This window comes from Pinus tabuliformis, chromosome Q (assembly GCF_031772625.1).
Source record: "Pinus tabuliformis cultivar Carrire ecotype Pingquan chromosome Q, CPIR1, whole genome shotgun sequence".
Lineage (NCBI taxonomy): Eukaryota > Viridiplantae > Streptophyta > Pinopsida > Pinales > Pinaceae > Pinus > Pinus tabuliformis.
This window is the reverse complement of record NC_142296.1, coordinates 257541639-257566085: the sequence shown is the minus strand read 5'-3', so window position 1 is coordinate 257566085 and position 24447 is coordinate 257541639.

The window sequence follows — 24447 nt, the reverse complement described above, 5'->3', positions numbered from 1 at the left end:
AGATTTGGCCAATAGAAATAACTTTGCAGTACTGCCACTGTTTTCTCGACCCCGAAATGCCCAGCAGCCCGACTGTAGTGTGCTTCCCAAATCATCTTGGCACGCTCGCTTGAAGGAACACAAAGGTGACTGAGGTGGCATAACAGGGCGTCCTGGAGGTGAAAATCTGCAACATTCCAACCTTCCAAGAGTGTCTGATATGTGTGGCCGAATTCTGGGTCGCTTTTGTAGAGAAGTGGCCAATCAGTAGTCTTGTGCCCACAAGAGTTGAGCACGGTGGTCAGCGCCATGATCGGTGGCCGACTAAGGCAATCTGCAACATTATTGGTGTTGCCCGTTTTATACTTGATATTCAAGTGAAACGGTTGCAGGTATGTAGACCACTTCTGATGGCGATCATTCTGCAATTTCCCTTGGGTCTGTATGAACTGCAGAGGTCGGTGGTCTGTGTGGATGACCGTTTCCTTCCCCAAAATGTAATGCTTCCATTGTCGGCAGGCCTGTACAATGGAATACATCTCTTTATCATAAGTGGGGTACTTCCGGACTGTTTCTGAAAGTGTCTCACTGTGATATGCCACTGGATGTCCATGTTGAGTAAAGACTGCCCCAATAGCATAGTCAGAGGCATCTGTCTCGACCTCAAATGGTTGTTGTAAATCTGGTAGCGCGAGCACTGGTGCTGTGCAGAGGCGATCCTTCAATTCCCTGAATGCCTTCTGTTGAGATTCAGACCAAAAGAATTTTTCTTTCGCCTCGCCCTTGGTGACTTGACTCAAGGGCCAAGAAATATGAGAAAACCCCAACACAAACCTGCGGTAGAAGTTGGCAAGACCTAGAAAGTTGCGGAGCTCTGTTAGAGTGGTTGGAGAGGGCCAATCCCGAATGACTTGGATCTTGGCCGGATCGACATGCACCCCCTGTTCATCAATGATGTATCCCAGATACTGAACCTGGGTCATGCCAAAAGTGCATTTCTCCAAATTGGCACATAGCTTGTGTTGCTGCAGTGTTTGGAGAACCTGTCGGATGTGGTGGAGGTGCTCTTCCCAACTCTGGCTGAAGATCAAAATGTCATCCAAGTATACTACTATAAAGGAGTTGGTGAATGGCCGCAAGATGTCATCCATTAGCCTCATAAAGGTTGCAGGAGCATTCGTCAATCCGAAAGGCATGACCAACCATTCGAAGAGGCCCTCCTTGGATTTGAAGGCAGTCTTCCACACATCGGAGGGTTCGATTGGTACCTGGTGATATCCTGACTTCAAATCGATCTTGCTGAAATATTTCACCCCCTTTAGTTGGTCTAGGAGGTCATCAATCCGCGGGATCGGGTACCTATTACGGACAGTGATCTTTTTCAGCGCCCGATAGTCAATACAGAGTCTCCACGTCCCATCCTTCTTTTGTACCAACACGATCGGGCTCCCACAGGGCGATGAACTCGGACGGATGTGGCCTTTCTGCAGGAGCTCCTGAATCTGCCTCTTGATTTCATCGTTCTCTTGACACTGCAGAGGAACCCTTGCCGGGGAGGTGAAGATGTCCTCGTACTCCTCCACAACCTTGTCCATCTGTAGTTGTCGTGTAAAGGGACCCCGTTTGGAGGCTGCGGCCACTGTCTTCTTCTTTCCTTGAGGGCGTATCATCAGGAAAACAAATTTCCTGGTTTTGGAAATGATCTTACTGAATTGTTTTGCAGTAATCAAAGAGAGGGCGGCAGGTGGTGCTACCTCTGGTATCATGAACAACTTATTTCCCAATGTAATAATAACAGCACGGGGCCTTGATTCATACACAGCATGTCGCTTCCACAAGTATGGTTGTCCTAGTAATACATCACAAACTTCAAGGGGAGCAATGTCACACAATACCTCATCTGTGAAGGGCTTGATGTTGTATGGAAGGCGACACTGCTGGCTCACGCGAAGATCTCGTCCTTGGTGAAGCCACCCAATGGTGTATGGTTGTGGATGCGCTGTGGTCGGTAAGCCCAACCGCTTCATGACCTCTGCCGAAATGAGGTTCTTTTGACTCCCGCTATCAACAATGAACTGTATCGGGGAGCCCTTTACCCACATCTGGGAGTGGAAGAGACGCTCCTCCTCCTATGGATCTTCGGGTTCATTTTTCTGGATCTTTGCGGTAGCAACAGTGGCGCTGGGATCCGCATCAATGATCTGCTTCACTTTTTCATACCCCTTATCGGGTTCTAACTCAGAGTCGGAACCTGCATCTGATTCTGAAACCTTTAGCTCAGCCACCAGTGACTGCTTGGCCCGACACTCACTTGTGTTGTGATTGGAGCTCTTATGGAACTCGCACCATTTTCCAGTGTCCTTTTTCGGCTTCGCGGCGCTGTTCTTTGCTTGCGGCTTCAGCTGGTTGTCTTGGGTTGTCCCGCCTTGGCTTTGTCCTTTGTTTTGTGGTTTAGGGGCACCTTTCCCCTGCTTCGGATTCGGAGATCCAAAGTCTCGCTTCTTTTGTTTAAACTTCTGCTCGACCTTGACGGCATATCAGTATGTTGCGCCGAGCGAGGGGATGTTTAGGAATTGTATTTCTTCCTGGATGTACTTGTGCAGGCAGCCACGGTATTTGAGTATCAAATGTTGCTCCGAGTCCTTGATACCCAACTTTGTGCGAAGGGTATGGAAGAGATTGGTGAACTCCGGCACGTCTTGGTCCCTTCCCTGCCACAGCGTGGTCCACTTTATGTATTCATCCTCATAGCTTCTGACAGGGTAGTACTGCTCCTTGATGGCATCCCGGAACGAATCCCAGGTGGGTGCGGCTGAAAATAGTGAGTCAGTACTTTCATCCTTCTGCTCGCAGTAGGTTTCCCACCAGTCCTTGACGTGGGGGGCTGCTTTGAGAAGAGCAAAAACAATCTTTTCCCGACTCGAAAATTCATGAACAGAAAAATAACCCTCTAGCAGATTTAACCATTTATCTACGGCATCTGTGTCTATCTGACCCTCGAATATGGGGATTTCAAAATTAACTTGTACCTTAAAGGGTGTGGCGTTTCCAGAATAGCTGCTGGAAGCCGATGCGTTGCTTCTGGGTAGCCGCTGAAGGATCTGGGCAAAGTTGTCCATCATCGCGTTCCGTTGTCGCTCGAGGGCTTCTTCGAGCAAGATTTTGATGGGATCTCCTGCCCCCTCGTCTTTCTTCTCGTCCGCCATGGGAGGCCGTCGGGATTTGCCAGGCTGGTCTTGCAAAGGTTCAACCAGTTCAAGCCCTAACTCCTTATATCCCGACCTTGTTGGGGACATGCAAAGAAAAACAGAGAAAAAGCAGACCGCTCTGATACCACTGATCCGGATTTAAACAGGAACGCAACAAATTACAGAGATAACCATATACACAAAGATGCAACGGAAATAATACTTCATTTCATTAATGGAAAATACTGAAATATGCTTACAACCAGAAATGGAAATAAACTAGCTAGGGCGATGGTAGCTTATCTCTGAGAAGAGATGTGGTGGCTACATGCCTCTGAACTGTGTTACAATGAAGCTCGGAGGCCTATTTATTGTTGAGAAACAATGGAAAACCCTTAACATTCCAAAACCTAACCCTAGGAGATGAAACGCCAAACTGTGGGCCCCGTTTGGGGGTAAATTGGTACACCAACTTCCCGGGGTCGTAACTTTGGCATATGATCTCCGTTTGACGCGTACAATAGCTCATTAGAAAGATTTATCCGAGCACTATCATTGTTGGAACGGGCAACATCGATCCATTCCATGGACCCATGTTGCCCCTAGATTCCCCAAAAAACGTCGTTTAGGGCCTCAAAACGGCTCCGGAAGTTCAGGACCCGAAAAACTGCTAAAAATAGTAAGTTGTGCTACAATTAAGGAAAATGAAAATGCTGAGAAAGACAATGGTGGGGGTCCAGGTGGACTTGGCAGGTGGCCACCAATATCCACCTGGATCAACTTATGACAAAGACATGTATTCCATTATGTAAGCCTGCCAACAATGGAAGCATTACATTTCGAGGAAGGAAACAATCATCCACACAGACCGCTGAACCTTGTAATTCATATAGATGCAAGGGAAGTTGCAGAATGAGCACCATCATAAGTGGTCCACATACCTGCAACAGTTCCATTTGAATATCAAGTACAAGAAGGGCAACACCAATAATGTTTAGACTGCCTCAACTTACCATCGATCATGGCATTAACCATCGTGCTTAACTCTTGTGGGCACAAGACTTCTGATTGGCCACTTCTCTACAAAAGTGACCCAGAATTCGGCCACACATACCAGACACTCTTGGAGGGTCAGCAAGTTCCAGATTTTCACCACCAAGATGCATTGTTATGCCACCTAGAACACCTTTGTGTTCCTTCAAGCGAGCATGCCAAGATGATTTCGGAAGCGCACTACAGTCAATTCCTGGGCATTTCGGGGTTGAGAAAATAGTGGTAGTACTGTAGAAGTATTTCTATTGGTTGAATCTTCGATAGGATGTCGGGAACTACATCAGATCCTGCACTGCCTATGTCATTTCCAAACGAACCATCAAGAAGCAAGGCCTCTATAATCCACTGCCTACCCCTAGGTGACCTTTGGAATCCATCTCCATGGATTACATGTCGGGACTTCCTTCTACTAAGCATGGCAACAACTGTGTTTTTGTGGGCATCGACAGATTCTCGAAGACGACCATTATGGTGGCCTGCAAGAAGAATATCACAGCAGAAGCCACTGCTAAATTCTTCTTTGAATGAGGGTAGGTACACTTTGGGATCCCATAGTCTATCATCTCATATCGAGACAGCATGTTCCTCAGTACATTTTGGTCTAGTATTTGGTCGATGTTGGACACCAAGCTCACTAAGTCCACAACTTTCCATCTCCAAACTGATGGTTAGGCGGAGGTCGTGAACAGGATGATCGTACACATTATGTGCATGTACAACTCAAAGCATCCACACACATGGGATGAGAGCCTCCCCTATGTCCAGCACAGTTATAACCTATCTCTCTGCAGCTCGACTGGCCACAACCCTTTTCAGGTGGGATTGGGATTCCAACCACTATATCCCGTTAATGTGGCCATACCATTTGTAGCTACTCAGGAAAATTTGGCTCACGTCCAATCCGAAGCTGACAAGGAAAACAACTTCATTAAGCACATTCAATGCATCTGCCAACAGGTCCATGATATATTGGATAGAGTCAATGCTAAGTACAAGCAGCGGCATGATCTGCATCGAGTGCCACACAAGTTCCAGGTGGGCGACAAAGTTTGGCTACATTTGCAGAAGGAGCATCTTGTTGGGCCCCACAACAAGCTTCACCTACTCTGATATGGGTCATTAACCATCACCAAGGTAGTAGGGACAATGCCTTCGAGCTCAGTTTTCCACCATTCCTTGGTCTGCACCCACTGTACAATGTGGAAAGCCTTCAACCCTTCTTTCCACCATTTTTGGGCACATATGACATTGTAGAACAACTCACACCAACAGAGTAAACTCAGACTGCATGGAACAAGACAAAACTAATCGGATCATGGACACACAGTTCAAGAATGCCTGGCAGCAAAGGATCCAACTATATTGAGTTGTCGAAGCAGGGCAACTCCTTCACTAGGGCAAGTGGCTCACTAGGGACCAAGTTGAATAGAAGTTTCATCATCTCATGGAGGAACTCAATGCAATGGGGACTATTTCTTACTAAGGGGGAGTGTTATAGGCATTTTTGGGCACTGCAACCCCAATCATAAATTTCCATAAACTAAGGGCTCCTAAGTCCCTAAAGGTGTTGTTCCAACCCCTAAAAGAACAAGGTCAACTGATTACAGCATCTCCCAGAAGTTCTCCATGAAAAACTACTCAGAACTGGTCAAAACTGGACCATTTCACCTGATCCATAGTCAAAGTGCATTTCATCCCACCTAAATGCACACAGTAGGTGCAATGCATGTTGAAAAGCCCTTCTATGGGGTGCGATGGGCGAGAAGGGAAAAATGGCAGGGTCAATCCGCAAGGTGGAGGAGCATGGAATCTTCCAGAAACTTCTCCTGTGACACTTGCCTCTTTGCATTTGACCAGGGATGAGTAAGAGATCATCAATCTCCAAGTGGAATCAAGAACTATCAGAGAGAAGACACTAATCAAATCTCAAAAGCTGACTCACCTCCCTTGCAGACATCTATATATGGATCCCTCATCCCAGAGATCCAGAGGCTGGAATTTTGTATCTTGTAAGGAAGTGTTGTTGGTTTCTTGGTGCAATATCATAGTATTGGGTGATCTAAGCTTTTCATGAGGTGAAGAAGGGCTTACTTGCTGAGAGGATGATGCTGGGTCAGAACAATTGGTTGTAATCCTCTTTGCTCTTTCTTGATTATCAATAAAGCTATTCAAGTTTTCCTCCACATTCTTGTATAATTGATAATTTATGCATTTGTGTGATTAATATACATCTGATCCTGTATTGTTTATGATAATAGATCTATGTTCTTGGATAGTGTTATGTTGCTTTGATTCTACATGTACTCTTTGAAGCTGGGTAGACAAGGAAGCGAGTGGCAAAGAACTATCAGGAGAGAGAGGAATCGAGCAAGGAACCAAGCGCAAGATAGAGGTTGGTCTCCTTATTCTTCTCTCATCTATTTCTCATAAAGGAAAATGAAAGTAGTTTTTAGTGTGTTTGTTTCTAAGGTAGCTACCAGTCTTAGTGGGACTAGCAGCTCTATATAGACACTAGTTTTCCCGATAACAAAATGGCGACTCCACTGGGGAGCAAGTAGATTGTTTGTTGATCTACATTTGTTTACTTTATAAACTTACAGACGGAGCCTGAAGTCAAGCCAGCTAGCCTTCGAACTACATTTGCTATGCAAGTGCAAAGTAGATCAACGTTGTTTCAGTCTATCTCCAGGTTTTGTTTATGAATTAAATGATTGATTTACAAGCTCTCTAATTGCCCTTGCGGTGGCTCTAGTAACCTCCTTAGATCTACCCCTGCGATTGATTTACTAATTACCACTTGCTCGGCCTAAATCCCTGAACTGAACTGCAAACTGTGACCCGAAATCCAATCAAAGTCTCGTCCCTGGTCCAGCGCACTGTCTGTTCTGTGAACTTCAAATGCATTGTCTTCCCGAGTGTAGTAGGTGCGTTGCATTTCAGTTTCACTGTGTTACAGGTGCGCTGATCAACAAGGCCTTGTTCCTAAATTTTGGTTTCTGTGTTCACTCTTTTCAGCTCTATTCAGGAGTTTTGCTGCCTGTAGTCAGTACACCTCTGTTGAAACCCCTTTCCTTGCTGTTATTCCGCCTCCATTGTGCAAAGAACTGTAAATGTTTTTATGTATTTTTGAGTCATTTTCAGTTCTCCTTTACAAAGAAGTAGCATAATCGTACTGTCGTTTCTTGATTTGAAAGTGTCACAAGTGTCGTTTTCAATCACAGAAAAGAATCTGATTGTTCTTGATAGTGGATTACACGGTTACTCTTGTATTTGATTTGAATTAGTAGTTTTTCAAGTGTCGAAAGCAAGTTTTTAATTCAAAATAACAAAGTGTCGTCATTGTCCTCATTTTGTTTTGAAAAGAAACTTGATTAGTAATTGTCGCTTTGGAAAATAATTCAGATTTGCGCTTAGCTTTCTTTTTATCATTCACACATTAAGAAGGCTGAAAACAAATACATGCATATGCATTTGCATTTAGACTGTTTGTTGGTTTGATTTAGGATAGTGCATATAGTGTGTGCTCTCTGCTCTTTGTTGAAATAACGCCATCTCTCTTTCCTTAGTAGCTAGGATTTTCATTGCAAAAAGAAGATTAAACGACTGTTTATCATCTTAGATTTCATTTTAGGAATTGTACATCTACATCACGCGGTGAACCTGAAAGGAAAATTTCTTAAGCAAGATCAACCATAAAATAAATTTAATGAATCTAAAAATGCTTTGGAACCTAACGCACAACATTTAGAAGTCTAGGCTAGAGATGTATTCTGGCGTCGTAAATCCTGGTAACTGTTTTTTTCACTGTTGGTTGGGTGATTCCTCCACTTTGAGACGATAAGTGCCAGTACGGAATTGTGCTCCCACGTACCGTCGAGTATATTTTGGGAGACCACAATAGGCTTAATCCTTTATCCATAGGAAGCCGTGTCTGCCGCCCTATCGATTGCAAAGCACTGAACACAGCATTCGGGAAGATTGACTACCGTACCGTAAAAAGTATTCTGTAGTTTTGTGATTGGTTTGGTAATCCCTCTATCTAGATTTCCAGAGCAGTCCCTTTCATTCCTTTTCAGACTCCTTAACGAAAAAGGTCCATCTGAGCACTTGTCACTTCAGGCTCATTAAAAATAGAAGGTGACTAGAGTCATCTTTTGTTTTTTCTCGACTCTTAAAAATTGAAAAAACAAGCTGTGTCAAAGCGTCTAAAATTCATCTAATTCAGAAACATACTTCCCCTTGATTTTTAGTTGATCAAGTAATCCGCAATCATGGAAGAAAGTCAATTGAAACCCCATCGTTCGCGTAGGCTTACGAGTCAATCGTCTTTGTCTCCAGAGTCGAAACTGTTACGGACAAAGCGAACTCATTTAACCGGTTCCAAATCCCCTGGTAAAGTTAGAACAAGTGTTCCAACACCATCGGAGACTCCGGTTACTCCAAACATTTCTGGTATCCCTGCCTTTACAGAAGAAGTTCAGCAGCCACCAAAGGACAGTAGAACTGATCCTAGTGTGAAGGTAAACACTTGTGTTACTGAGCCAGCTCCATCTACAGCTGATTCGAAAGGTGTTATTCCCCAAACATCTGTTGCTGCAGATTCTATACCTTCTTTGGCACCAGAAATATTTTACGGACCTGACGGTCTACCTCTTCCACCTGGTCTGATTGCTATATAAGAGATTGTGGAGGATCCTCCATCTAGTACTCCATCGTGATTTGGAGTCGGGATCACTCTATATCCTTCTTCGTCAAAAATTAGTCTACCGCCATCGGAAGCTCCTGTAGAATCGCTAGGAAATCTTTTGGATAGACTAGAAATGTCTGAACAACTGTCGACATCTAGGACTATGTCATCCGACACAGCGACAACAAAACTTCCTGTTGTCACTCCAACAATGTTCGTCGGCATACCATCTGTCCCAACTAGCTCTCAATCGCTAGACGGGGCCCACTCAGGGGCTATTTCGACAGTATGGTCCGTTCCTGTTTGTTCATCCGGAATAGTATCCGGAAACTCTTATGTTGAGTCTCAGCAAATTGATCCTTCAGGGTGTCAATTTGGGCAGTTTGGTCCTCAAGGGCAAACAATTCCTTTAAGTACCGGATTACCGCCGTATGGGGGGCAATATACCCTTTCATTGTCTCCTCCGAGAGGACAACCATACGGGAGTTCACAACAAAATTCAGGTTATGCTGGAATTACATCTAGCGGTTGGGTGCCGATACTGCCTCAACAACCAAGAGTTGTGTATTCAATGCAACAATGTTTACCTATGTCAAATATACCAACTACGTCGGCTATTGTGACGGTGTCACAAGTACAAGCGCTGCCTGTTGTATGCCAACCTCAGGTTTCTCAGGTTGTAATGCAACAGCCTCTTGTCCCTGCGACTCAACCACAATCGCCGACTAGTGGAATGACACAGGCCCAAACAGGTACAATTACCCCTCATCTTGGTCAAATGGTCAGTATTGGACAACAGCACATGGCTTCGCAACCATGGCTGGTGCAATACCAACAACCGCAATTCCAACAAGTATACCAAGGATCTAAGCAACAAATCTTTGCAAATAGTGGGCAGCCGTATATTCAAAACGGTCAAAATCAACCATTCTACAATGGTTATGCCCACCAACCTTACCAAAGTTACCAACATCAAATGCATTATGCTGGTATGCAGAGACCAACTGCTCAGGCAATCCCATCTTATCCTGGGTATGCTTCGCCAAACCTGAATCAACAGTTACCCTTCGTGGAAACTTTGGAGTTACCGGATCTAAATAGGTTAACAAACGATCCAATTGCTTACGCCCCTTGGTGGCCAGCGATTCTGCATAAACTTCCGTCAGATATTCCTAAATTTAATGGAAATCCGGTGAAGACCCATCGAATCATGTGATGACATTTCATCTGTGGTGTTCATCAAACACCCTAAACGATGATTCGATTAGGCTTCGCCTTTTCCAGAGGATGTTAACTGTTCCAGCAGCAAAATGGTATATCGAGTTACCCAGAGCTTCGTTTGACAACTTCAGTACCCCTAGCCACAACCTTTTTAACCCATTTTCAGTTACCGATAAGGTATGAAACGGGAATAGAACTTCTCACCAATTTCAAGCAAACAACGGCCACTCACATATCTGATCATATTCATGAGTGGCGACGTCATCGTAGAATGGTAAAAATGTATGTTCCTGATCAGCTTTTAGCTGAATGGTTTATTAAGTCTTTATTACCTTCCATTACAGAAGATGTGGCAAAAGGAGGAGTCGTCATTGAAGAGAAAGTTATTGCTCGTGTGCAATATTTAGACTTGATTTATACTCAGTCTGGCACGCTCTACGATAAAATCCCTGATGCTACCAGACCAGAATTTTCCGTCCCCCCTCCTCCTAAATCGGATAATGACTCTCATGCCGACGATGGCGTGATTGGTACAATAGACACGAAATCGACAAAGGCTACATCTAAAAAGGCCCGTAAGATTTCCAGTCAAAATGCAAAGAAGAACTTCTCGCCTCGGAAGTAAATTCTGTCTCGACAGATAAAGGCAAAGAAACCAAGCAACCAAGAGGCAAGAAGAAAAACAAAGGGAAGAAGAAGAAACAAGAGGAATCATCACCTTAAAAATCTTCTGCAAACCCTCCTGGAGATAGGAAACCAAAAAATCCATGTATAATATGTGATGAGGATCATTGGACAAGAGATTGTCCACATAAGGCTGAGCTTAAAAGATTCTTCAAAAATTCAAAAACCTCGGCCGTATTAACTGATTCATTTCCAAATCCAGGAACAAATCTGGTAGCTAGTGAAAATGCTTCCCCGTCCCAAGTACTGATGTTGTCGGTTTCGAAACAGCAAAATGATGCTTTGATATCAACAAGGAACAAAGATTACGGGAATCCACAGCTGTCAAACAACAAGGATAAAGATCAACCTAGTAGTTCGACAACAACTTCGACAGAAGTTGCGCCGCCCATCATTCCAGAGCTAACAATAAAACCGCCAAAGGGAGTAGTACACAAGTCGACATTTAATCCTCGTGCCAGAGCAGCACAGCATTATAATATAGTGGAAGATCTGGCCCAATCGCCATCCGCTATGTCGACACTTGAGGTACTGCAAAATTGCCCATCCCAAAAGCAGGCTTTATTATCAGCTATCGGTGGGATAGACCCAAAGGATTCTAATCTTGTGTCCTTTAATCATAAAGGATACGATCCTCAGTTACCAGCTCAACTAGATTTCCTCATTCAAGTGAAAGCCCTCAACAAAACTGTTCATCGAACAATTATTGATGAGGGGGAATCTACATGTATTATGTCAATGAGTTGCTGGAAAACTTTAGGATCTCCAACCTTGTCGCGATCTTCGACAACATTAAAAGCATTTGACGGACGAACGTATACCCCATATGGTATTCTAAGTAACTTGCAAGTTGAACTAGGAGGGAAAACAATAGAAATAGATGTCGAAGTAATCGACGGAAACCTCGATTACAACATCCTACTGGGAAGACCATGGATATATGCTATGGCTGCAGTTGTGTCGACCTACTTTAGAAACATTGCATTTCCTTTTCAAGGAGGAATTACGATCGTCGACCAACAAACATTTCTCCCGAATAGTTCCCAAGTTATGGGAAGCATTCCGATGATCCATGGAAGCCCCCATACGCTTAAAAATATCGGAGTAGGCCTACTAAAAGACCCTATATTAATGGGGACTTTTGCCCTTCCGCCTCCAATCAATATGGCGGAAGTAGCAACGGTAGGAACCTGCAATATGATATCTTCAATTCAAAAGATCTCATAAAACGATATAAACATGGATCATACACAGGTATTGCCTCCAAGCCCAATAGAAATATTGTAGCAATCAATGTTTTCGGCATGGGAGGCAGACCTGAATCAACGCTCATCAAGCGTTTGGATAGATAGGTCTAAGGAATATGGCACCCCTTCAGATCCTTGGTCGCAAGTGCATTACACCGACGAAGGAATTGTTCAATCAATGGTAATTGAAGGGGCGCCATGGGAAGATTCCCACCATCGTTCCCATCTTCCGGATTGTAAAGAAGATACTCCTAATGACCTTCATCATCCTTCAGTTTTTTATTTCTTATCAAATACTGTAAACACGGTGGATTCTGAGCGAAACTCGTCCAACATTGAAGAGACTATCGCCATAAATATCTCGACCAAAACAGATTTTGTAGAGAATATTTATGTTGGCAAATGTTGTTCTCCTTCAGAACTAGAAATATACAACTCTCTTTTTCGTGAATTCATAGATGTCTTTGCTTGGTCATATGATGAAATGCCAAGCATTGACTCGAGTATAGTTGAACACGAAATCAAGATGTATCCAGATGTAAAACCAGTACGACAACGGATACGGCAGGTGCACCCCAAGAAAGCCGCTGCCATAAAGGCGGAAGTTGAAAAGCTTCTCCATGCTAGTTTCATTTACCCAGTTCCTCTAACCGATTGGGTATCGAACATTGTTCCTATTATGAAAAAACAAGGAACGATTAGAGTGTGCGTCGATTATAGGGATGTAAATCAAGCTTGTCCAAAAGACAACTACCCTACACCCTTTATTGACCAGATAATTGATGAATGCACCGGATGCGAAATCTTTTCATTCATGGATGGATTCTTTGGGTATAATCAAATAAATATCCGCCCTCAGGACTAGTCAAAGACTGCATTTATTTGTCCGTGGGGCACATTCGCATATCGCAAATTACCCTTTGGTTTAAAGAACGCAGGGGCAACATTTCAGAGGGCAATGAATTATGCCTTCCATGACATCAAAAACATCATTCAACCATATCTCGATGACCTTCCGGCTCATTCGCGAAAGCGGACCGATCATCCGCAGCGTTTGAGAGCGATATTTCTACGTTGCAGACACTACAAAATACGACTCAATCCACACAAATGTGTGTTCTGTGTCAGTTTTGGTCATTTACTTGGCTTTGTAGTCTCAAAGGACGGGATTCGTCTCAACCCATGTAAGGTTCAGGCAATCATAAATTTGCCTCCACCTTCAAATTTGCTTCAGATTCAAAAACTCCAATGGAAAGCAAAATTTCTGAGGAGGTTCATTCCAAATTACGCCGAACTTGCTAAAGGTTATACATGTCTATTTAAAAAGGAAGTGCCCTTCGTCTGGGATCAGGTTGCGCAAGCCTCCTTTGATGCTTTAAAAGAATCCCTAATGAAAGCATCATTAATGTACGCTCTTGATTATCAAAAAGACTTTAACCTGTATCTGGCTGCAGCGGATACAACCATCGCAATGGTTTTAGTTCAAGAAGACAACGGAATTGAACATCCTATATATTATTTAAGTAGGAACTTAAATGATACAGAAAGCAAATATTCCTATGTTGAAAAGCTGGCGCTCGCAACTATTCAAGCAATACAGAGATTTCGACATTATGTCCTCTTTCGAAAAACTACCATTCTGTCAGATTGCAACCCCATGACTTATATATTGTCGCGACAGTTGCTGGGGGGAAAATATTCAAAATGGATAGAAATTCTACAAGAGTTTTATCTGGAATTTGTAAAATCCAAATCAAAGAAAGCCTTGGTTTTCGCAGAATTACTATGCGATCTCCCATCGTCGTCCAACGATGAAACATCAGATGAAACAATCGTGGATGAATCTTTGTTTCTGATATCTTCAAGCAATACGTGGTATGCAGATATAATCATCTATCTCCAAGCCCAAAAATATAGGCCTAATACCTCCCGCTCTGAACAAAAACGTATTCGATACCAATCAAAAGACTACATGATCGTCAGTGATACGCTTTACCGTCGTGGCGTCGATACAGTTCTGAGGAGGTGGCTCACCCATGAGGAAGCCGAAAAAGTCCTGAATGATTGCCATTCAGGCGCGTGTGGGGGGCATCAATCTGGTTATGCTACGGCACAAAAAAATTTACGAGCAGGATACTTTTGGCCAACAATGTTCAAAGATTGCATAACCGCAGTCAGAATTTGCCATGCCTGTCAAATTTTCGATAGCAAATCCAGAAGACCACCCACACCTCTGCAGCCAATAGTTGTTGTTGGGCCATTCGCCAAACGGGGCATTGATTTCATGACATGTAGCCCCACCTCGACCGGGGGGCATGGGTATATCATAGTCGCAGTGGACTATTTTACCAAATGGGCCGAGGCGATGCCTACATTAGATAACACTGGTGAAACAGCTGCCCTTTTCTTTTTCAAACATGTAGTCACCAGATTCGGCGTTCCATAGGCTATAGTCACAGATCATGGATCGCATTTTTGCAATCACATGATGGCCGAATTAGCTGGCAAATTAGGGTTGTCTCATGACAGCTCTACTCCATACTACCCGCAGGCCAACAGACAAGTTGAAGCGCATGCTGCAAAGGATGATTGGAGTCCACAAAAGGAGTTGGCACCTAATATTGTACTCAGCCGTGTGGGCATACCGAACATCAGTAAAGAATGCAACCGAGTTTACACCCTTCCAACTGGTGTATGGCCTAGAAGCAATCTTACCAGTTCAGTGTGAAATCTCGTCCCTCAAACTCGCAATCGACCTTCTCCCCGGAACTTCAGAAGAGGAGGCTTGTTTCTTAGAACTAATCCAATTGGATGAAACCCGTCGTGATGCCTCTTTGGCTAACGAAGCCCATAAGAAACGAGTCAAGGCGCAGTTCGACAAGAATGTCAAACCCCGTGTCTTCTCAGAAGGTGACCTGGTCTTACTTTACGACCAAGAATCTGATAAATTGGGAGCAAGTAAACTCAAGTCTTTATGGATGGGCCCCTATATTGTTAAACGTGTATTAGCAAAAGGAGCCTACGAGTTAATGGATTACGACGGAATTCCACTGGGGCAACCCCGTACCGGGTTGTACCTTAAGCGTTACTATGCATGATTCAGTGTGGTAACCCATATGCTTTTGTTACATTTTTGTTTTCGCTAAGGGTAATCGTTTTGGTCAAGTAAATCCGATTTTTACATTTGTCGCAGATGTCGAACCTATTGGAATATTTTGTTGGATATGCCGACGGAGCAAGTCATAGTTTGCAGAACCTATCTTCTGCGACCTGGGCCATTTTTGATCCAAGCGGTGAGTTAGTAAGTTTCAGAGGGGTATGTATTGGTCGATCAACAAATAACATCGCTGAATATAGTGCGTTGATAGAACTTCTCTCTGATGCCATCACACATGGCATACGCCGACTTGTCGTCAGGCTAGACTCACAGCTCGTCGTACTACAACTCACTGGTATCTACTCTGTCTGAAATCCAACTATCTATCGCATGTTCCTAAGGGTCAAGATTTTGGAAAGGCAATTTGATTTTATTCAATATCAACATATTTCCAGAAGCTTAAACACATTAACTGACTCATTGGCAAATTATGTGTTAGATAGGCATTTGCAACATTTATAAAAAGAAGCATTTCATCAATATTTGCATTCGGATCATGTAACTTAACCAAAATAAAACTCCGAAAATCAAAAATATATATATAATTGTTTATGGTTTCCACATAATGTTCTGTAACCGAAACAAAATTGGTCAAATGACCCAAAACTCAAAACGCTAGGGGGCACCCTAGTCTAATGATGCGGGTGATAACAAGCCACCGCCTGTGCAATCATGTGTAAAAGCCTAGTCCATCGACTTGGCACGCCAGTAGTATGTCGCTGCAACCTCAGAGGCAGTTTGTCAGTCCTCACATCTGGAATACTGAGAGTGAGGCCCTCGACTTGATCCTATAATGCTGAAAGAGTCTCGGCCACATCAAGGTCGCGAAGGATAGCCCTTCCCACAGCCTCTCCTGTTGGAGCAGCAGCTGGCACTCTCAGGCGTACTACTGGCCGAACGGGACCAACATCTGCATGAGCACATGAGTTCTGATTAGTCTTGACAGAATAAAGCACAAGGACATTATAAAGAGAAACGATAAACAGAAATATGGTCAAAGAATTTACCAATGACACCCCACTTCTCGCCAGCCGGCAGTACCAAATCCGGGCCACCCCGGAAGTCCATACCAGCATATGGATACTTGGAAAAAACCATCTCCTGACGATCAAACCACCCGAAGAAGGTATCAGAAAAGGAAACCTGAGACTGACCAGCATGTCTGGACATGTGGTCGACCCATCTCTGCATCCGTGGCTCAGTCGGTGGAGGTAAACCAAGTGAAATATACTGCGGCTGCATCAGCGTGATCTTTTCCAAGGCAAAGGCAGTCAAAATAGAACCATATCCAAAGTTCTTCAATCTTTTGTTTTTCACCTTGGTCAATTGTTCTTTCATCACAAAGAGTACTGCATCACACCAGTTGAACACCTTCGTTTCGAGGCATTCTAAGGCATACTGCATATAAGATCGGTTGGCCACATGAAGAGCCGCACTACCAGCCATCCTACCAAAGGTGAACAGAATGGTCCTCAGGGACCTGTCAGTGACATCTCGAATGATGATCTTGCCGTCTTTACTCGGTTGAGATCCCTCTTTGCAATACCTGCGAATGTAATCTCTCACAGATTCACCCCCACGGGTCGAACCTGATAATGAGATAGGGGCACCCCGCCTCGATAAGCCGGTCAAAAAATAGATGTCCATGATAGTCAAGGGGATGGATTTGCCCCTAATCTGGAACACCTGGCTGGTAGGGTCCCAGGCATCGAGCAAATACTGCAACAAGTTGATTTGTTGCCTCATGCTAGAGATGTGGAAAAACTTGAACAGGCCACAGTTCCGCAGTGCATTTACCGTAACCAGATCATGTAAAGCAAGCATGTCCTCTTCTTCATGCTCACATTCTCGCCATGTAATAGGCATTCTGCTCCAATAAATCTCTGAAAACAAACAAGAGAAGATTTAGATCCTGATTTGGTGAGAAACAGGCAAAAATTTCCATTGAAAACTGTGCAGAAATTTCCCTCCTTGCACCCATCACACCCCCAGCAGTGTTCTGGGTGCATTGCATGCCAACTTTCCAGTGAGTAGGCCAACGTGCAACGCACTTTTCGATATAGAAAGGGTGCGATGGAGCCAGAGTGAGTTTTTGAAACCCCAAAGGCTCAGAAAAACCAGAAATCAGGCTCAGAATGAAAAATGGAAAGGATGAAATGAAAGAGCTTGGGTTTAGCTCCTACCTGGTCTAGACGGTGCCAAAAATCATCCACAGAATCTCCCGGAATCAGCTGGTGAAAATCAAGGGGGAAAGCACCTCCAAGGCTCCAACAGACCAAAGTTCAAATGAAATGGTAAAATGAGGGGTAAAAGCACTTTTAAATTACTTTTTACGTAATTCAAGTAAAATATTAGTGTCTTAACTCATTTTCCAAACATGTATTATTCATTTCTAACTAGTTTGATGAAGCAATTGAGCATGCAGCACAATCTTGAAGGAACAAAGTCATTAATGGTAAAGTCAAGAAATGACCGTTATATCGAGCAGTTTTAACGTGGAATTCAAGCTCGTTAAAAAATAAACATAAGCACTGAACAAGTGTTTCCCTCGGCGTTTAAGCTCATTAAAAAATGAACCAATTTTTGGTAAATAACCATCGTGAATGTATTACTTCAGCCTTTGAAGCCTTGGTCGTGTTCTCATCATCACCTCCACTCTGTATTGGCCGATCATTCACCTCCACTTGATTGTTTACCCCTTTTGAGGAACAGTTGTGAAGATTGATCCTGTTAGCCATCCTTGTGACACTACCGTGATTGGAAAATTCCAAACCTTACCTGGAATCAGCTGCTACCCGAATCTATCACTCGTTCCTCAAAAAAGAGTCTCCTTTAAGCTCTTTTCAACTGACTCGTAAAATATGAAAAGATTGCCGAGCCATTGGCCTCTCCAGCTCGTTAAAGTGACCGGAAGTGCTATCCCTCCTTTAGATTTTAATCTTTTTGGACCTGAGGGATTATTACACAAAAATATCGAGCGCTTGTTTTGTTCGGCTCGTTAAAATTACCGAAAATTCATCCCTTTTGTATTATTTTATACTTTTTCGGACTTAAGGGATTAAATGACGAAAAAGGATTTTTGGAGTTTCCTTTACGTCCCTTTTCAGACTCTCTAAAATTGAAAATGACCGAGTTATCTTTGTCGTTAAAATCGTTAAAACCTAATAGCGACAAACTTGTCCAAAACAGACAAGAACGAGTTTCACTATCGCTAGGCTCGTTAAAACATAGCGATGGGTTTTCCCGAAGGGAAAATTATAGAACAAGCATATGTTATCCTCCTCAAGCTTGACAAAAATAAAGAGGTACTGGTCAGCAATGACCGGGGAAAAATTGGGAAGAAAACTTGAAGAAACTTTGTTGGTAGCAATTCGCTCTTGAACATGACACTTTCACTCCGCATATGAGTCGGGTTGGGTTGTTCCATTCACTGGTCACATCACCATGGTTCCATAACCCCATCCACATTTGGGGTTAATGCTACCAATCCATCATGTCAGTGTCGTCGATATGTTCAAGAGAAGTCACTCAGAGAATTCACCTGTGTCTCACCCACTATAATACATTTTCGCTCCATTCTTTCATGATCACCACCATGAACCTTATATCACCAGATCATTTTCACCTCCATTAAAATCATTTGCTCCGTTCCATGTCATTGATGTGGGATTCACTAAGGCCCTCCTATGATGGATCGCTTCTTGTCGACATCAGCTCATTATCCAAGAAGTTGTTCTAGGAACAACCCTTTCAGTACTTTGAAGCGTGCATGCCTCAATGGCAAGTTTCTCACTTCCGGCTACAGGTTTACATCAATGGCCTTCGACCGAAAGATTTTGCGTGGTGTTTGACACCAAGTCCCTTATTCACACCACGTGAATTGTACTGCAGTACCTTGAGGGTCATCATCATTATCGGTTATTCCTCTCGCACCTGTTAACAACTTACATCATTGGCTGGTAATCAGGCGATGTCTTTCCATGTTCGACTCCAAAACATCTCTTACGTGGATCGAATTGTACTTTGAGTGAAGATCGAGAGAGATTGAAGACCCTGGATCTAGTTTCATCCATCTGAGCTGCAATATATATTCAGGAAAATAAAAACATCAAATGTACATCATTGCTGCACAGATAATCATCCAATCTAAGGGATGATGGCTCTACCAGAATCATCAGTCTACACTCAGACGATTGTCTGTCCTATGTACATGAAAATGAATTTATAAAGCTGAGCATGGGAATGCCCGCCTCAGCTAGATCATGAAAATATTATGAAGATAATGTATTGTATTGTATCTTATTACAGGTCGCCTTCCAGCTTGAAAAACTTCGGATCCTCATGATAAAGCATTTCACCCGACATCAAAAGATTAACGACCTCATGCTTTAGGGGGCAACTGTTATAGACATTTTTGGGCACTGCAACCCCAATAATAAATGTCCATAAACTAAGGGCTCCTAATTCCCTAAAGGTGTTGTTCCAACCCCTAAAAGAACAAGGTCAACTGATTACAGCATCTCCCAGAAGTTCTCCATGAAAAACTACTCAGAACTGGTCAAAACTGGACCATTTCACCTGCTCCATAGTCAAAGTGCATTGCATCCCACCTGAATACACACAGTAGGTGCAATGCATGTTGAAAATCCCTTCTATGGGGTGCGATGGGCAAGAAGGGAAAAATGGCAGGGTCAATCCGCAAGGTGGAGGAGCATGGAATCTTCCAGAAACTTCTCTTGTGACACTTGCCTCTCTGCATTCGACCAGGGATGAGTAAGAGATCATCAATCTCCAAGTGGAATCAAGAACTATCAGAGAGAGGACATTAATCAAATCTCAAAAGCTGACTCACCCCCCTTGAAGACATCTATATATGGATCCCTCATCCCAGAGATCCAGAGGCTGGAATGTTGTATCTTGTAAGGAAGTTTTGTTGATTTCTTGGTGCAATATCATAGTGTTGGGTGATCTAAGCTTTTCATGAGGTGAAGAAGGGCTTACTTGCTGAGAGGATGATGCTGGGTCAGAACAATTGGTTGTAATCCTCTTTTCTTTTTCTTGATTATCAATAAATATATTCAAGTTTTCCTCCACATTCTTGTATAATTGATAATTTATGCATTTGTGTGATCAATATACATCTAATCCTGTATTGTTTATGATAATAGATCTATGTTCTTGGATAGTGTTATGCTGCTTTGATTCTACAGGTACTCTTTGAAGCTGGGTAGATAAGGAAGCGAGTGGTAAAGAACTATCAAGAGAGAGAGGAATCAAGCAAGGAACCAAGCGCAAGACAGAGGTTGGTCTCCTTATTCTTTTCTCATCTATTTCTCATAAAGGAAAACGAAAGTAGTTTTTAGTGTGTTTGTTTCTAAGGTAGCTACCAGCCTTAGTGGGACTAGCAGCTCTATATAGACACTAGTTTTCCCGATAACAGGGAGGAATGATACAGGTGGATATTGGTGGCCATCGGCCTATTCCACGTAGACCCCCACCGTTGTTTCTTTCAGTTTTTCAGTTTCCTTAATTGTAGCACAGTTTACTATTTTTGGCAGTTTTTCGGGTCCTGAACTTCCGAAGCTGCTTTGAGGCCCTAAGCGATGCTTTCTTGGAAAATCACTGGTGAAAAAAATGAGTTTTCAACTCAATATTTTCTATTAGTAGTTGTAGTCCTTGGATAGATCTTTCTAACGAGGTATTGTGTGCATCAAACGGAGATTGTATGCCAAAGTTACGACCCTGGGAAGTTGATCTACCAATTTACCCCAACATGGCCCATAGTTTGGTGTTTCATCTCTTGGGGTTAGGTTTTTGGATGTTTGGGGTTTTCCATTGTTTCTTAATAATAAATAGGCCTTCAAGCCTCATTGTAACACAATTCAAAGGCATGTAGTTGCACATCTCTTCTCAGAGATTATCTACCATTGTCCGGGCTAGTTTATTCCCATTCTGTATGGAAGCATAATTCAGTTCTTTGATATTAATGAAATGAAGTTTTATTTATGCTACATCTCTATGTTTATGGTTATATCTGTAATTTTTTGCGTTCTTGTTTAAATTCGGATCATCCAATCACCCACATCAATATTAATGTTTGTTGCCTATTTGTTCAACTCAGATTCCCAACCCGAAATTAACTGTCGAACCCGAGACGGAGTGCCAATTTGAAATGCTTGAGCTACATCTCGAATGAGTCATGAGGTGGTTTTGTGGCCTTTACTCCTCGCTAGGCGGGGTTGGGGTTGACTACCTTCGCGACTCAGCCCTAGCTTCCTATCACATCCATGGCATCCACCTGTCGAAGATCCTTTGACAGAGGAGGAGCGAGCCATGTGACTATTCAAATTAGGATCACGAGGATGAAAAACCTTGGAATAGGGCATTATAACCTCGGACTCGTAGCGGGTGACCAACTTAAAGTCCTGAAACCCTCTTGATACAAATAAACTTGTAAGGATACCATGGCATACATGCAAATAACAGTGAGAACGTGAGTTGTCTACCCAACAAGTGTCTTGGAAAATGCTTTGGATCTGGCCCAGGAGTCTAGAGACAATCACCCAAGGCTCACCAAGTCGTCTTAGGATAGGATAGAGAGACAGACTAAGTAAAACCATATCTGGGAGACCCCAATACTTATTTACCAGCAAAACCAATGAGCAATCAAGGTAGTAAACATAGGTCTCCTTACATGAGATATAAAATGCCATACGAGAAAACCTAAATACATCCCCATGCAAGATAGCAAGACTCCATAATAAACAAAAATAATAGTGCAGTATTCAGACAATCCATCATAAAAACCCATTGTTTCCTTCCAAAAATCGCGAGTAATCTTTCAACTAACTACAAGCATCGAAATATAACCACTTCTCTGGTGACAAAACATAGAAACTGAGTGAACGGGGGAGATGGAACAAGAGAAACCTAGAAAAGAAGCATACCCGTTGAGATAGACCGTTGAGGGAAGGTAGTTGACTGCACCCGAGTGGCGGACCGCGTGGAGCTCCTTCACGTTCAAATGTCAAGTTCCCAGCAAACATGTAGCCTTATCCTCTCTCCGAACATGAAAACTGTGGTGTGAAGTTAAAAGATTGCCATCATAAAACCCGGCACAAAAGCGGTCTAGCCACCTTCCTCTATACCATAAATTATAAGCATGCTCGATGCCACCTCTCCATACAGCTCAAGTGTGTGAGGGATGGAGTGAAGCCACCCTATAGCCTTGCCCTTCATCACATTAATCATAGCGACGATCCCGATGCAACCAGCTCACACCCCGATCAAGAAAATAAAGACCTTTAAGTAATTACCAAACTTGTCACTACCTTTCATAACAAGGTTCTACAATAATAGCATATTCATATAAGGAGAAAGAAAGACATGAATCATCACACCACCCATTAAAACATCAAAATTTAGCAACTCTACCAAACACTAAACCACTTGCATTTTTTTATTTCTTCAAAATCATATATATATATAATCAAATCGAACTTCACCGGGAAAAAAATTAAAATTAAAATTAAAATTAAAAAATAAAATTAAAATTAAATTAAATTAAAATAAATAAATAAATAAATAAAAATAAAAAAATTACCAATATCTATATGGACTAAAGAGAAAAAAAAAAATTGGTTGAAAAGTCTTTAAGCTACCTTTTACCTTACATATGTATTCATCTTATGATGTTAATTTATAAAATATGAATTTAATCATTTATAATTTAGATTTGACTAACAAATCATCAATAAATAATGATAACATCCTACAAATGTATTCATTTTATGATGTTAATTTATAAAATATGAATTTAATCATTTATAAATTTAGATTTGACTAACAAGTCATCAATAAATAATGATAAGAATTCATGAGTAAATAAGGATTGCAAGGAAATGGTGTTGGATTTTATGATTATATAAAAACTCACAATCTAATATATTTTATTAATAAAAAAAATTATGTAATAAAATATTAAAAATTTAAAAAAGCATTATTATAATCAATAATTATTAGTTTAATTTTTAAATATTAAGGAGATTAAAAAGCATTATCATTATCCATAATCATTAGTTTAATTTTTAAAGTATTTAAATTCAAAGTAACTTAATAATTAAAAAAATTCAATTAAAAAAATCTTCAAATTTAATAAAAAATTAATTGGGTTAAAATTATAATTTTAACTTTTTTTTGTTAGAAAACATAACTTGATTGTAAAATCTTTCAGCACTTTAAAATTAAATTGTCTTATCAAAATTTCAAATAATTAATAAATAAAAACAAAAAAAATTAATTCACTTATCAAAAATTTAAAATATTAATAAATTAAATCAGTTTTTTTGTTTTTTAAATATCTGTTATCACATCATTCCAAATTGAAATCTAGGAGCGAGGTACCGATGGCGAAAATATTTTTAATTACGCTTAATTGGGAAGATAACGCTTCATACCGATGACGGAAATGAATCTTTATTTAAAGTTTAAATAATTAATAAATTTAAACAAAATTATTTAATTCGTTTCTCAAAATTTTTAAATATAAATAAAATTATATATTTTTTCACGGAAATGAAACTTTATTCACGACGTGGTACACGCTGAATTCAGTCCATAGATGAGGCGGATTATTATAAATCAATAAAATTGGTCAACCAAAGTAATCTGCACATCTGAATGCGAATATTCTTCAAGCAAACAGGACGTAGGGTTTTCAAAATTGCAGGAGGGTCATGCATGACGTTAAGAGAGGAGGTAGGGTTCACGAGGTAGGAGGCAAAGGATTCCGATGGTCCAAATTTAACACCAAACAAGTTAACATAACAAGTATTTACAATTTATTCAAACTCATGGATTTTAGAAATTATTATTTTTATTTTGATGGTAAATTCTGTAAATAATTCACTTAGGTCTTATTCCTCTAAAACATTTTCAAAAATCTGCGATTACGTTAAGTTAAGTTTTCAAAAACTTTATCCAAAAATCTGCAATCAAATTAAATTCACTCTCAAAAACTTTAATATAAATTATTATATATAATTTTATTTTATTTTAAACTAACTTTAGATTAAGCAGGGCAGTTTCAATCTTGGATGGAAGAACACTTTGCTCATTGTAGGATGTTATCACAAAGATCATGCAAAGCTATGTCGAGTTTGGACACCCTTTAGCATAGTTTAATTCCCCCAAAAGTGACTCCATCCTCAAACCCTATGCAAAGCTATGTCG